This window comes from Scyliorhinus canicula, chromosome 21 (genome assembly GCF_902713615.1).
Source record: "Scyliorhinus canicula chromosome 21, sScyCan1.1, whole genome shotgun sequence".
In the NCBI taxonomy this organism is placed as follows: domain Eukaryota; kingdom Metazoa; phylum Chordata; class Chondrichthyes; order Carcharhiniformes; family Scyliorhinidae; genus Scyliorhinus; species Scyliorhinus canicula.
Genome location: NC_052166.1, coordinates 22,822,724 through 22,837,107, shown reverse-complemented (window position 1 = coordinate 22,837,107; position 14,384 = coordinate 22,822,724).

Sequence of the window (14,384 nt, the reverse complement as noted above, 5' to 3'; positions counted from 1 at the left end):
AGATCTCTGTAAACTCCTCCCTGTTCCCCCCTCCCTGAACACGGGTCCACTTTCACTATTTCCACTTTGACATTGGAGCCCCACATCCCCCCCTCCCACCCCCCAGACACATACACCCACATCCCATCCCCCACCACCAACACCACACACACCCCAAACAAACCCCCAAACACACCACACCCTCCATACCCCACACACACACCCATCTCCACCCCACCCCCAAACACACACATTCCCCCCCCCCACCCCCACACACACAATACCACATGCACCACCCACATACCTCCAAACATACCACACCCTCCATTACCCCCCCCCCCCCCCCCCCACACACACACACAGACCCATCCCCACTCCCAAACACATACACATCCCCCACACACACACACTCCCACACCACACATACCACCGCACACATACACTGGGTGGCACGGCAGCACAGTGCCAGCGATCCGGGTTCGATTCCCGGCATTGGTCACTGTTTCCCTGTTCCCCCCCATGTCTGTGTGGGTTTCCTCCGGGTGCTCCAGTTTCCTCCCACAAGTCCCAAAAGACATGCTTGTTAGGTGAATTGGACATTCTGAATTCTCCCTTTGAGTACCCGAACAGGCGCCGGAATGTGCCGACTAGGGGCTTTTCACAGTAACTTCATTGCAATGTTAATGTCAGCCTACTTGTGACAATAATAAAGATTATTACACCCCACACACACACCTCTCCCCAGACACACATCCCTCCCCCCACACACACAACCCTCCCCCCCACACACACAACCCTCCCCCCCTCACACACAACCCTCCCCCCCCTCACAATTAACCCTCCCCCCCACACACACAACCCTTCCCCCCACACACACATCCCTTCCCCCCACACACACACATCCCTCCCCCCCACACACACATCCCTTCCCCCCACACACACATCCCTTCCCCCCACACACACATCCCTTCCCCCCACACACACACACATCGCTCCCCCCCCACACACACATCCCTCCCGCCCCCACACACACATCCCTCCCGCCCCCACACACCCATCCCTCCCGCCCCCACACACACACACCCCACCCCCCCGCGCACACACATCGACACACCAAGGGCTGGTTTAGCTCACTGGGCTAACTCGCTGGCTTTTAAAGCAGGCCAGCAGCACGGTTCGATTCCCGTACCAGCCTCCCTGGACAGGCGCCGGAATGTGGGTGGGGGGCATCAGTGTGGGCTGCAGGGCAGCACAGTGGCGCAGTGGGTTAGCACTGCGGCCTCACGGCGCCAATGTCGCAGGATCGATCCCAGCTCTGGGTCATTGTCCATGTGGAGTTTGCACATTCTCCCCATGTATGTGTGGGTTTCGCCCCCGCAACCCAAAGATGTGCAGAGTAGGTAGATTGGCCACGCTAAATTGCACCTCAATTGGAAAAAATGAATTGGGTACTCTAAATTAAAAAAAAAAAACATGTGTGGGGGGCGGTGTGTGTGTGTGGGTGGGGCGTGTTTATGGGAGGCCGTTTGTCGGGGGCAAGTGTGTGGGGGGGCATGTGTGTGGGCTGTCTGTGTGCATGTGTGTGGGCTGTCTGTGTGTGAGTGTGGGGGAGCAATGTATGGGGCATAGGTGTGTGTGTATGTGTGTGGGGCATGTGTGTGTAGGAGTGTGTTTGTGTGTGGGGGAGGGTGTCTGTGTGGGGGTTGATGTGTGTGTGGGGGGTCGTGTGGTGGGTCATGTGTGTGTGGGGGGCATGTACGTGTGAGAGAGTGTGTTTGAGGGGCATGTGTAGGGGGCAGCATGGGGTTGGGTGGGGCATGTGTGGGGATGTGTCTGGGGGTGTGTGGTGGGTGTGGGGGAGGTGTGTGCGTGTGTGTTTGGGGTGTGTGTGTGGGTGGAAGGCAGTGTGTCAAAGTTGAAGAACTGGAAATAGGTTCAGATTTATACTGTAGTGGGGGGGAGGGGGGAGGAGCGGTGGGGCTGGATAGGGGACCAGTGATAGGTGAAGATTGATAAAAATGTAATGGACTGAAAGACAAAGGGAATGCAAATGGCGGTGATTAAGGCTAAGAACGGTGCTGATAGTGGCACGCTAAACGTTTAGAGTGACACGCATGCGAACACCCCGCACACGAACCCCCTGCACACAACCTCCCCCAAACACACATCGCTCCCCCCCACACACACACACACCAGGGGCTGGTTTAGCTCACTGGGTTAAATCGCTGGTTTTTAAAGCAGACCAAGCAGATCAGCAGCACGGTTCGATTCCTGTAACAGCCTCCCCAGACAGGCGCCGGAATGTGGCGACTAAGGGCTTTTCACAGTAACTTAATTGAAGCCTACTCGTGACAATAAACGATTTTCATTTCATTTCATTGCCCCTCCCCCCAACTTGTGTTTGAAACAAACCTGTTGGTCTTTAACCTGGTGTTGTAAGGCTTCTTACTGTGCTCACCCCAGTCCAATGCCGGCACCTCCACATCATGCCTCCCCCCAACATACATGCACACAGCGGAGAGCTTAACATAATTAACATAGGCAGCACGGTAGCACAGTGGTCAGCACTGTTGCTTCACAGCGCCAGAGACCTGGGTTCAATTCCGGGCTTGAGTCACTGTCTGTGCGGAGTCTGCACGTTCTCCCTGTGATTGCGTGGGTTTCCTCCGGGTGCCCCAGTTTCCTCCCACAAGTGCTGCAAGACGTGCTTGTTAGGTGAATTGGACATTCTGAATTCTCCCTCAGTGTACCCGAACAGGCGCCGGAAAGTGGCGATTAGCAGCTTTTCACAGTAATTTAATTGCAGTGTGAACATAAGCCTATTGGTGACACTAATAAAGATTATTTTAAATCCCCTCGCCCCACACCCCCCCCCCCCCCATACAATACACACACCCTTTTTAAGTGAGGCACCATTTCACCTTCACCTCCATCATTTGCTGCTCCCAGTGCTTCCTGTCGTTTGCCAGTTCAACTCACCCATCCCACTCTCATATCCACATGTCTGTCCTTGGCCTGCTGCAATGTTCCAGTGAAGCCCAGCACAAACTGGAGTAACAGCAGCTCATCCTCCGGTTAGGCACGTGAAATGAAAATGAAAATCGCTTATTGTCACGAGTAGGCTTCAATGAAGTTACTGTGAAAAGCCCCTAGTCGCCACATTCCGGCACCTGTCCGGGGAGGCTGGTACGGGAATCGAACCGTGCTGCTGGCCTGCTTGGTCTGCTTTATAAGCCAGCGATTTAGCCTTGTGAGCTAAACCAGCCTTCCAGAGTTAATATTGAGTTCAACAACCTCAGACTGTGAACTCTCTTCTCCACCTTCACCCCAGTTTTATTTCCATAACTTTACTTTCATTTCTTCCACCAATCCATTTTTCTCACACTATTGTCTACACCCCCCCCCCCCCCCCCCCCCCCCCCCCCCCACCCCCACCACCCCTACCCCACTCCACTCACACACCTGGACCATTTGTTCCCTGTTCCTAAATATTCTTTGTTCTGCTTTTAACACATTCTAAACGTTCAGCGCGCCACTATCAGCACCGTTCTTAGCCTTAATCACCGCCATTTGCATTCCCTTTGTCTTTCAGGCCATTACATTTTTGTCAATCTTCACCTATCACTGGTCCCCTATCCAGCCCCACCGCTCCTCGCCCCTCCCCCCACTACAGTATAAATCTGAACCTATTTCCAGTTCTCTCCAACTTTGACAGTCATCCAGACCCAAAGTTAGCTCTCTTCTCTCTCCACAGATGCAGCCAGACCTGCTGAGATTGTCCAGCATTTTCTGTTTTTGTTTCAAGTTCTAGCATCCGCAGTAATTTGCTTTCATCTTTTCTTTTTTTTCTATTTAGAGTACCCAAGTATAATTTCTTTTCCGACTAAGGGGCATTTTAGCGTGGCCAATCCACCTAGCCTGCACATCTTTGGGTTGTGGGGGTGAAACCCACGCAGACACGGGGAGAATGTGCAAGCTCCGCACGGACAGTGACCCAGAGCCCGGATTCAAACCCGGGTTCTCAGCACCGTAGTCCCAGTGCTAACCACTGCGCCGCGTGCCGCCCTTTTATCTTTTCTAATCCCATGTTCCAGCTCTCAGTCTGTATCCTTGTATGCTACGGCGTTTCAAGTCTTAAATATTGTGAGGGTTCCCGTCTCTACCACCCTTTCTTCCACCACCCTCTGGGTGAAAAGGATTTTCCTCAAATGCCCTCTATTTCTCCTGCCCCTTGCCTTATATCTGGTTTATATCTCACTGAGCTAAACCGCTGGCTTTTAAAGCAGACCAAGCAGGCCAGCAGCACGGTTCGATTCCCGTACCAGCCTCCCCGGACAGGCGCCGGAATGTGGCGACAAGGGGCTTTTCACAGTAACTTCATTGAAGCCTACTCGTGACAATAAGCGATTTTCATTTCATTTTTTTTTCATATCCCTGTGGATTTGTTTAGTGCCACGTGTACCGAGGTAGAATGAAAAGTATTGCTCTGCGTACAGCTCAAACAGATCATTCCATGAAATGAAATTAATAATGGCGCAAACATAAAATACACAATGTAAATACACAGGCTTCGGGTGTAGTAATACTCGGTAGAGAAGATGTGTGGAGCGATCAGGTCAGTCCATAAGAGGGTCGTTTAGGAATATGGTAACAGCTGGGAAGAAGCTGCTTTGGAATCTGATCGTGCATGTTCTCAGACTTTTATATCTCGTGCCCGACGGACGAAATTGGAAGAGTGAGTAAGCCGCGTGGGAGAGGCCTTTTATTATGCTGCCCGCTTTTCCCAGGCAGCGGGAGGTGTTAGCAGAGTCAATGGATGGGAGGGCAGATTTGTGTGATGGAATGGGCTGTGTTCACAACTCTGTAGTTAGTCCCGGTCTTGAGCCCTATATATCTATGCGCCCTCATTATTGACTCCTTTTAGAATCATAAAATCCATGGCTGCACGATGGGGCAGTTGTTAGCACTGCTGCCTATGGCGCCGAGGACCAGGGTTCGATCATGGCCCCGTGTCACTGTCTGTGTGGAGTTTGCACATTCTCCCCGTGTTTGGTGGTTTCACCCCCACAACCCAAAGATGTGCAGGGTAGGTGGATTGGCTATGCTAAATTGCCCCTTAATTGGAAAAAAAAATTGGGTATTCTAAACTTTTTAAAAAAGAATCATAGAATCCTTACAGTGCAGAAGGAGGCCATTCAGCCCATCAAGTGTGCGCTGACCCACCGAAAGAGCACCTCACCTAGGCCCACTCTGCCCCCTTATCTCCATCTAACCTGCATATCTCTGGACACTAAGGGGCAATTTAGCATGGCCAATTCATATAACCTGCACATCTTTGGACTGTGGGAGGAAACCGGAGCACCCGGAGGAAAGCCACGCAGACAGGGGGCAAACGTGCAGTCTCCGCACAGTCACTTCTGAGATAACAGACCTGGGTTCTGTCTATCCTCTCAGGAGGAGAGGAAAGATCCCATTGCACCTTTTCCAAGAGCAACAAAAGGATGTTCTCTCCCAAATATTTATTCCCTCAGCCAACATCACATAAGGAAATTCTCATTTTTTTAAAATTTAGAGTATCCAATTCATTTTTTTTTTCAATTCAAGGGCAATTTTGGCATGGCCAATCCACCTACCATGGACATCTTTGGGTCACGGGGGTGAGACCCACGCAGACATGGGGCCAATCTGCAAATTCCACAAAAACAGTGACCCAGGGCCGGGATCGAACCTGGGTCCTCAGCGCCATGAGGCAGTAGTGCTAACTACTGTGGCACCGTGCAATTATGTCACTACCTCACTACTGTGCACAAGTTGGCTGCTCTAAGTGTTTACATGTACAACAGGGGTTATATATATATTTTTTTACATTTCGAGTACCCAATTAATTTTTTCCAATTAAGGGGCAATTTAGCGTGGCCAATCCACCTACCCTGCACATCTTTGGGTTGTGGGGGCGAAACCCAATCAAACACGGGGAGAATGTGCAAACTCCTCACGGACAGTGACCCAGAGCTGGGATCGAACCTGGGACCTCGGCTCCGTGAGGCAGCAATGCTAACCACTGCATCACCATGCTGCCCTCAGGGGTTATATTCTAAAAGTATTTCATTGTCCGTGACTAGACTTTTGGTCACTTGCGTTAATGTCCCCGTACAGGTGCTTAAATATGCTGGAAACATAGAAAATAGGAACAGGAGGAGGACATTCGGCCCTTCGAGCCTGCTCCACCATTCAACATGATGGCGGATCCTCTATCTCGACGCCATGTCGGCTCTCTCCCCATACCCTCCAGCGCTCTTTCTATTAACTCCTATTTACGGAGGTGCTGGTGCTGCTGGAGCGGAGAAAGTGTTTTACCGTGTGGAGTGGAGCTATTGTTGGAGATGTTCGGGATTGGGCCTAAGTTTGTGGCATGGATGAAATTGTTGGATAAGTATCCAATGGCGTGTGTGCGCCCAAATTAGATGAATCCAGGGTACTTTCAGTTGCATAGGGGAACGAGGTAGAGGTACCCTATGTCCCCCCCCCCCCCCCCCTTCTGTTTGCGCTGGCTATAGAGCCCTTGGCCATAATGCTGAGGTGCTCGGATTAATGGAGGGGGATAGTGAGGGGGGGGGGGGGTGGAGCATAGGGTGTCTCTATATGCTGATGTTTCGCTGTTGTATATCCCCCAACCCGGTCTCTCCTGTGGATTTGACCCCGGGGCCTCTTTATGCAAAAGATTTGCAGTGAGTGCAGAGAAGGGACTCCAAGAGCAACAAAAGGTCCAGTGAAGAACCAGAATTTTGGGTTAATTGAACCAGATTAAAAGACAATTTCACTTCCCTCTGGGCGTTTTATTGAGATGAGTGATCCCAAGGCAACACACCCAAATGCAGAGTCAGGATTCCGGTATGTGGTTCTCTAATGGATCAGTGCTCACCCTCCTCGGAAAGAAAACACATTGGTAAACCTACAATCCATGACCTTATTCTCACAGATGACAGAGTCCAGCTCAGTGCTTTCACCTTTTTGTAAAAATCTACCTCACCCTGGCCAAACTGTGAGGATGAGGCTGAGTGCAAGGCCTATTTGACAATGGGAGGCAACACAGCCAGGCCTGATACTGTTCTCACCCAAAGTCTGCATATATGTATATGCCAGTTCACATCTCCGAATAAGGAGCATGAGCAGGACACATTTTTCTCTTCTTCTCTAGCTCAAGGCATTAAATGTTTTGCTCCTCTTCCAGATTTTCCTGTTTTTGAGCCCTTCTTGAGATACTGTCCCAGGGACATTGGGCACCTGACCCAAAGAGGTATTACTTGTGTGTTATCTTTGACACTGAGCGTGAATAACCTGATACTGACATCCACTCACACACAGATCCACACATAAACACACTCATAGATTCACACACACACACAGATCCAAACATATATATTCATAGATTCACACACACACACAGATCCAAACATATATATTCATAGATTCACACACACACACAGATCCACATATAGGTCCACACTTTCACAGATACACACACACAGATCTACATATAGGTCCCCCCACACACACACACAGATCCACACATATACACACTCATAGATTCACACACACACAGATCCACACCTAGGTCCACACTTTCACAGATACACACACACATATACACTCATAGATCCACACACTCTCACAAATACACACATACTCATAGATCCCCCCCCCCACACACACACACACACACACACACACACAGATCTACACACATGCGGGGGGCAGAATCTGCAGTGCCAACCAGGGCCACTGTGCAACCCGTCGGACCTGGGCATGGGAGTACGCACCATGCTAACATGCCGGCCTTTTACCTCCTCCAGGCAATGGATATTGGAATTCAAGCAGCCTTGGCCTTCCTCCGAGTCACTGCAGCCCTGGGGGATGTACTGAGGTTGCATGAGTTGGAGCTGCTCGAGGAGGAGGTACTTGGGAGCTTGGAGCCCCAGCGAAACAGGAGGCAGCTGCTGAGGATGGAGAGCCAGCCCCCACAACAGGCTGAGGAGGAAGAGGAGGTGCAAAGGAGGTCTCGTGTGTAGCAGCAGCGCCTGTCATTCAAAGACCTTTCGGATCGGGCATGCCGTTGAAGACTCCGGCTGAGCAGGGGGACAGTGCGACATGTCGGCCAGATGACAGCGCACCTGGCACTATTGGGGAATGGGGGAGGACACCCGCTCCCGGTGGCCATTAAGGTTACCGTCGCCCTGAACCTTTACACCATGAGGTCTTTCCAGATGTGGGGACCTATCCGGGATCTCACAGACCTCGGTGCACAGGTGCATCCATGCCATCACGGAGGCACGATACATCCATTTCAATGTGAACCGATCCCACCAGGATGCCCGGGCAGCAGGGTCCGCCACCATCGCCGGGATGCCTCGGAACCAAGGGGCGATCGACGGGATGCATGTCGCCCCACGAGCACCTGCAGATGATACGCCGTTCTACATTAATCGAAAGCGGTCCACTCGATGAACATGCAGCTGGTGTGTGACCATCAGCTGCGTATCGTTCACGTCTGTGCCTGATACCCGGGCAGTGTGCACGGCAACTTCATCCTGGCACACTCGACGATTCCCGGCCTCTTCGAGGCGCAACCCCAGCTGGAGGCTTGGCGCCTGGGTGACAGGGGTTATCAGCTGCGGTCGTGCCTGATGAAGCCTATCGGAGGCCACAGATCGATGCAGCGACCCACTACTACAACACCCGCACAGCGACCAGGAGCATGATCAAGTGGCGCATCGGCCTCCTGAAGATGTAGTTCAGGTGACTGGACCACTCTGGAGGGGAACTCCAGTATGGCGCTGGGAGGGTCACCCACATCGTGGCGGCCTGCTGCATCCTCCACAACATCGCGCAGCAGAGGAGGACGGTGAATGGCTTGCCTCGGCCAGCGAGGAGGATGCAGGGGAAGGATGGGGATGGACAGGGCATGGGGCCGAGGCAGGCACCAGAGGCCGCACAACATGTGTGCCACAGCCAGTGTGCACGGGATGCTCTAATCGTCTCAATGTTCACCAACTACGGGAGCTGGCCAGGGCCACGGACACCGCATCTCACCAGCCACCCCACCTGAAACCCCCCCTCCCTGATACATACCTGCCGTACCGTGGGGTGGGGGCCCTGGGTTGGCAGTAACAGCGGGTATGGTCCATGGGATAAAGGATGGTGACGGTCCGCTCTGCGATGAGCTCTGAAGCTCCACATCGTTTGACAACGCCTGACTCCGGCCCACTGTAGCACTGTCCACCGTCCACCTGGGTGATCCCTGCATGTGAGCTGGCCACTCCATCACAAGGTCCCGTCAAATCCCTGGGGCGGCAGAGTTGGGGACGGTGGGGGAAGAGGGTGGGATGGGGATGGGACACCAGACTGCTGCGCGCTGGCTGAACTGCTGTCCCTGAGCCAAGCCCACCCCCCGAAATCTGCCAATTCCACCCCCATGCCCATTCTGCGGCCAGCCCAGGCCATCCCACCCCTCACACCCATCTGCAGAGCACTGAGGCAGATTGTAACATTGTGCACAGGTGTTTAATGTGGTAATATACAGATATGTGCCACTATCACTAAACAGTCTCCTGCACCTGTGCCAACTTAACTATCTTCTTTTCTGGCCTTACAGACCCTCACGCTACATTTAGGTGGATCTCCAGATGGTACATCAGGAGTGGAGGCGGATTGCGGTGATTCCCGCCCTGCGACCTGTGTCCCCTTTGGGGGGCATCTTCTGGGGCGACCGGGCCTGGGTGGACCCAGCCGTTGCTCAGGTGTCCAGGTGCATGGTGCCACCCTGTTCTGCCCGCTTCCCACAAGATGATTGAGACAGTGCAGGGAAAAGTCTGAGGTGCTGCGGTGTTAAGGCACCTCCCCAGTAGCATGGGCTCTATCACCTCCTTCTCCCTCGGGGTGCCCATAGCCCCCAAGCTACTCCATCAGACAGGGTTGCAAGCGGAGCTATCCCCTGAGGCTCCCCCGCCACCTGGTGCTGCCAGTCCTGGATGGCCCTCTGCCATCTCGACCAGGGTCTGCATGGTCGAGGCCCCCGACCATCCGCCCCCCGACCATCCGCCCCCCGACCATCCGCCCCCCGACCATCCGCCCCTCCGCCCCTCCGACCATCCGCCCCTCCGACCATCCGCCCCTCCGACCATCGGGGTTCTTACCTCCATCTGCTGTACCGCAGCATGTGTGTAGTGCGCATAAGATAGTGTCCCAGGAGCCTCTTCATTAAAGCACTCAACCGAGGTGAGTGTCTCTGGGATGGTGGGGAGCGTTGGAATCAGCTCTGACTGGAAATCCGTGTCACCCACGGACTCAAGCTCCGGGGTGTCCTGGGTCTCGGGTCTATGGCCCGCGTCCCTGTCGGTGTCCTCATCGCTGGTCAGCACCTGGGACTCTGGCTGTGGCTGGGGTCAGAGTCTGGGGACACCAGAAGTCTGGGGGTCCATTTCAGCAGGTCCTGCAAGACACAAGTAGAGACGCATGGGGAAAGTTGGGGGGGGGGTGTCAGGGAGGGTGGGAAGGTTTGTTTGGGAGGAGGGAGGAAGGCTGGTGGTGCGGGGTGTGGGGGGGTGGTGTGGGGTGAGGGTGGTGTTGGTGAGGGGTTGACACACGTGTCACGGGGAACTGCAACTCATTGGGAATCTGACCTCCTCCCCCAACGCTGGCCTCCACCCTGGTGACTGCCCTTTCCTCGGTCCCGCCGACAAGATCCGGGGCCCTTTGCTCTGCCGTGGGGAGGGGCCACAGATGCGGCAGTCACCCTCCAGTCTTTTCCCGTTGCCGGGGGTTAGGGGCAGTGGTCTGCTTGGGGGGGTGTGGGGGGGGGGGGGGGGGTGGAGGGGGACGACACATAAAATGCACATGTTAGACAGTCGGACGCAAGCAGCCTAGTAGGTAGGTAGCTGGTTGCCTCAGCGGCCAGGGTACCCAGCAATAGTGGCCTTTGTAGGTGCCAGCATGTGGTGCAGGGTGGGGGTTCGGACGTCCTCTGGGTGAGAGGGAGGGAGTAGGGTTACGAGTATATGGGTCGGGGGTTGGTGCCAGATGCACAGTGCTCTCTACTCACTCTGGCCGCCCCGAGGACATTGTGCAGTTTCATACGGCACTGCTGGTGGGTCCTGAAGGTGTTGCTCACAGCGCTGACCACCTCTGCCACCTGTGCCCAGGCACAGTGAACAGCAGCGGCTGGCAGCCTCGTTCCGGGGCCGAGGTACAGGGTCGTCCGCCTCTTCTCCAGGGCGTCCAGGAGGGTCTCAAACTCGGCGTCCGTGAAACGGGGTGCCGCTCTCCTCACTGCCATCTTGTTGGCTGGGATGGTCTGGGGAGGGAAGTGTGTATATGCGGCTGAGGCTTGTCAGCCTGAGTGTCAATTGCAAATCCAGCCAATCCTGCACCATTTCTCACTGGAACCGATGGTGTTCCACATGGTGCCAGTGCTAGCCCCTCAACAGTCGGCAAATCGGTCCAGTGCAACACCACTTTTGTTGTCGTAGAATTCCACGAACCCTGCCCCGGCATCAACACTTAGTCTCAGGAATAGAGAATTCCAGCGTTAATGTCTGATCCAACACAGCAGCACTCCCTCGGTACAGCACTGGAGTGACATCCTCGATCATGTGCTCAAATCTCGTCATCTTCCCTGTGGAGTTTGCACATTCTCCCCGTGTCTTGTGTGTCACCCCCACAACCCAAAGATGTGTAGGGTAAGTGGATTGGCCGCACTAAATTGCCCCTTAATTGGGAAAAAAAGAACTGGGTACTCAATTAAAAAAAAAATCATAACTTCTTTCTTAGGCTGTCCTTCGGGGCCGAGGATGACGTGCGTCCCATCGGTCCAGCGCACAGCCTGCTGGAGGTCCAGCTGATGATTGAAGGATTGGGTAGATGGGAAGTGAGATTTCTACCAGGCAGCAATAGTGGCAACTATCTCACTGGATAACGACCGGTAATGACCAACAGGGACCCCCCTTCTGCTCAGCTGTTCTCGGTTGACGCAGTGGTCCCGGGATTGAGAGAGGATTTAAAAAATACGGATGACATTCTCAGTCCTGATTGTTAAATCCTGATGTGGAGCGTTGGACTGGGGTGGGCACAGTAAGAAGTCTTGCAACACCAGGTTAAAGTCCAACAGGTTTGTTTCGAATCACTAGCTTTCGGAGCACAGCTCCTTAACACCTGAGGAAGGAGCTGTGCTCCGAAAGCTAGTGATTTGAAACAAACCTGTTGGACTTTAACCTGGTGTCGTAAGACTTCTTGCTGTTAAATCCAGTAACCAGGTACTGGAATGTATGTTTGTCTCACGGTAGCATGGTGGTTAGCATCAATGCTTCACAGCTCCAGGGTCCCAGGTTCGATTCCCGGCTGGGTCACTGTCTGGGTGGAGTCTGCACGTCCTCCCCGTGTGTGCGTGGGTTTCCTCCGGGTGCTCCGGTTTCCTCCCACAGTCCAAAGATGTGCGGGTTAGGTGGATTGGCCATGCTAAATTGCCCGTAGTGTAAGGTTAATGGGGGGATTGTTGGGTTATGGGTATACGGGTTACGTGGGTTTAAGTAGGGTGATCATTGTTCGGCACAACATCGAGGGCCGAAGGGCCTGTTCTGTGCTGTACTGTTCTATGTTCTATGTTTGTACGGGTAAGAGCCAAACTCGGGCTTTAGCTTGGCTGTGAGCTCTTTAACAATTCGAAGAGGGCAAAAGTTTAATATGGCAGAAAAAGAATCAAAGGAGAGATTAGAACGGAGAATTCTCAGCCACAAGCAGAATCAAAGTGTTTTTCAAAGCAGAGAGTCATTGGCACAGAGAGGTTTATTGAAGACTATGGGTCTTGAGCAGGATCCGAAAACACGTTGGAGATGTGACCAGGGGTTACTAATTCTCCAGGATTGTCCTGGAGTTTCCAGCAATTGTGCTTCTGGACAGAACCCCAGCACATTAAATAATTTGTATCTGTTTTATTTTCTTTGATCGTGTTTATTACCTATAAGGATATTGGGGTGGAGGAAAAGGCTGTCGCGGGGTGATCATGTCGGCCTCATGTAGGGGCCTGGGTGCAATTCCGGCCTCGGGTGACTGTCTTTGTGGAGTTTACACTTTCTCCCCGTGTCTGCGTGGGTTTCCTCCGGGTGCTCCGGTTTCCTCCCACAGTCCAAAGATGTGCAGGTTAGGTGGGTTGTCCAATGCTAAATTGCCCTTAGTGTCCAAGGATGTGGGGGTTAAGTAGGGTTACGTGGTTACAGGAATAGGGAGGGGGAGTGGGCCTAGTTAGGGTGATCTTTCGGAGGGTCGGTGCAGACTCGATGGGCTGAATGGCCTCCTTTTGGACTGTAGGGATTCTATGGATTCTAATACATCCAAGCAGAGTGGCAACCATAAGCAGATTGATTGTTCGCTGTGACAAATGGGGAAATGGGTTGTCTGGGATTGATATTCCCTCTAAACTGTGCAACCCAAAAGTTTCCCTGCAGGCCACGCCCAAACAGGGAATTTAAATTGCACACTTAAGTGAATTGCCCGTTTATCAGCAAGAACAGAGAGTGTGTATGTAGCCTGGTACTGTTAGAGCCAGTTCCTTTAGTAAATGAAAGTAAAGGAAAGTATGGGTGCAGAAATGGAAGAGAAATAAATCCGGGTCAAAGAAAGGAATGAAAACAATTCTATTGACCGAACATGAGCTGAGACCACAAGTCAGCAACGGAAAGCTTGTGGCAGGATGACTAGACAGAGTGCGAAAGTATGTCCCAGTTAGAAGTGGCTTGTGGAATGATCTTGGTGATGGGGCATTGTTATGCTGTGGGGATGTTTAGCCTGCCTCAGGGCAACAGGAAGGGATAATCTGACTGATTTCTTCTCTGATCAGGACTCTGCGATGCCTTGACAACAGGAGCCAGTGGAGATCGAGGGAAAGCGTACTCAACAGTCTATACATCAGAATTATTTTTTCTCTCTAAAAATTACAGTACCCAATTCTTTTTTTTTTTCCAATTAGAAGTAACTTAGCGTGGCCTACCCTGCACATCTTTAGGTTGTGGGAGGGCAGCACTGGTTCAGTGGTTAGCACTGCTGCCTCACAGCGCCGAGGTCCCAGGTTCGATCCCGGCTCTGGGTCACTGTCCGTGTGGAGTTTGCACATTCTCCCCGTGTTCGCTTGGGTTTCGTCCCCACAACCCAAAGACGTGCGGGCCAGATGGATTGGCCACGCTGAATTGCCCCTTAATTGGAAAAAATTTATTGGGTCTCTAAATGTAAAAAAGAATCTTTGGGTTGTTGGGGTGGGACCCACGCAGACACAGGGGAATGTGCAAACTCCACACGGACCGTGACCCGGGACCGGGATCTAACCCAGGTCCTCAGCGCCGTGAGGCAGCAGTGCTAAC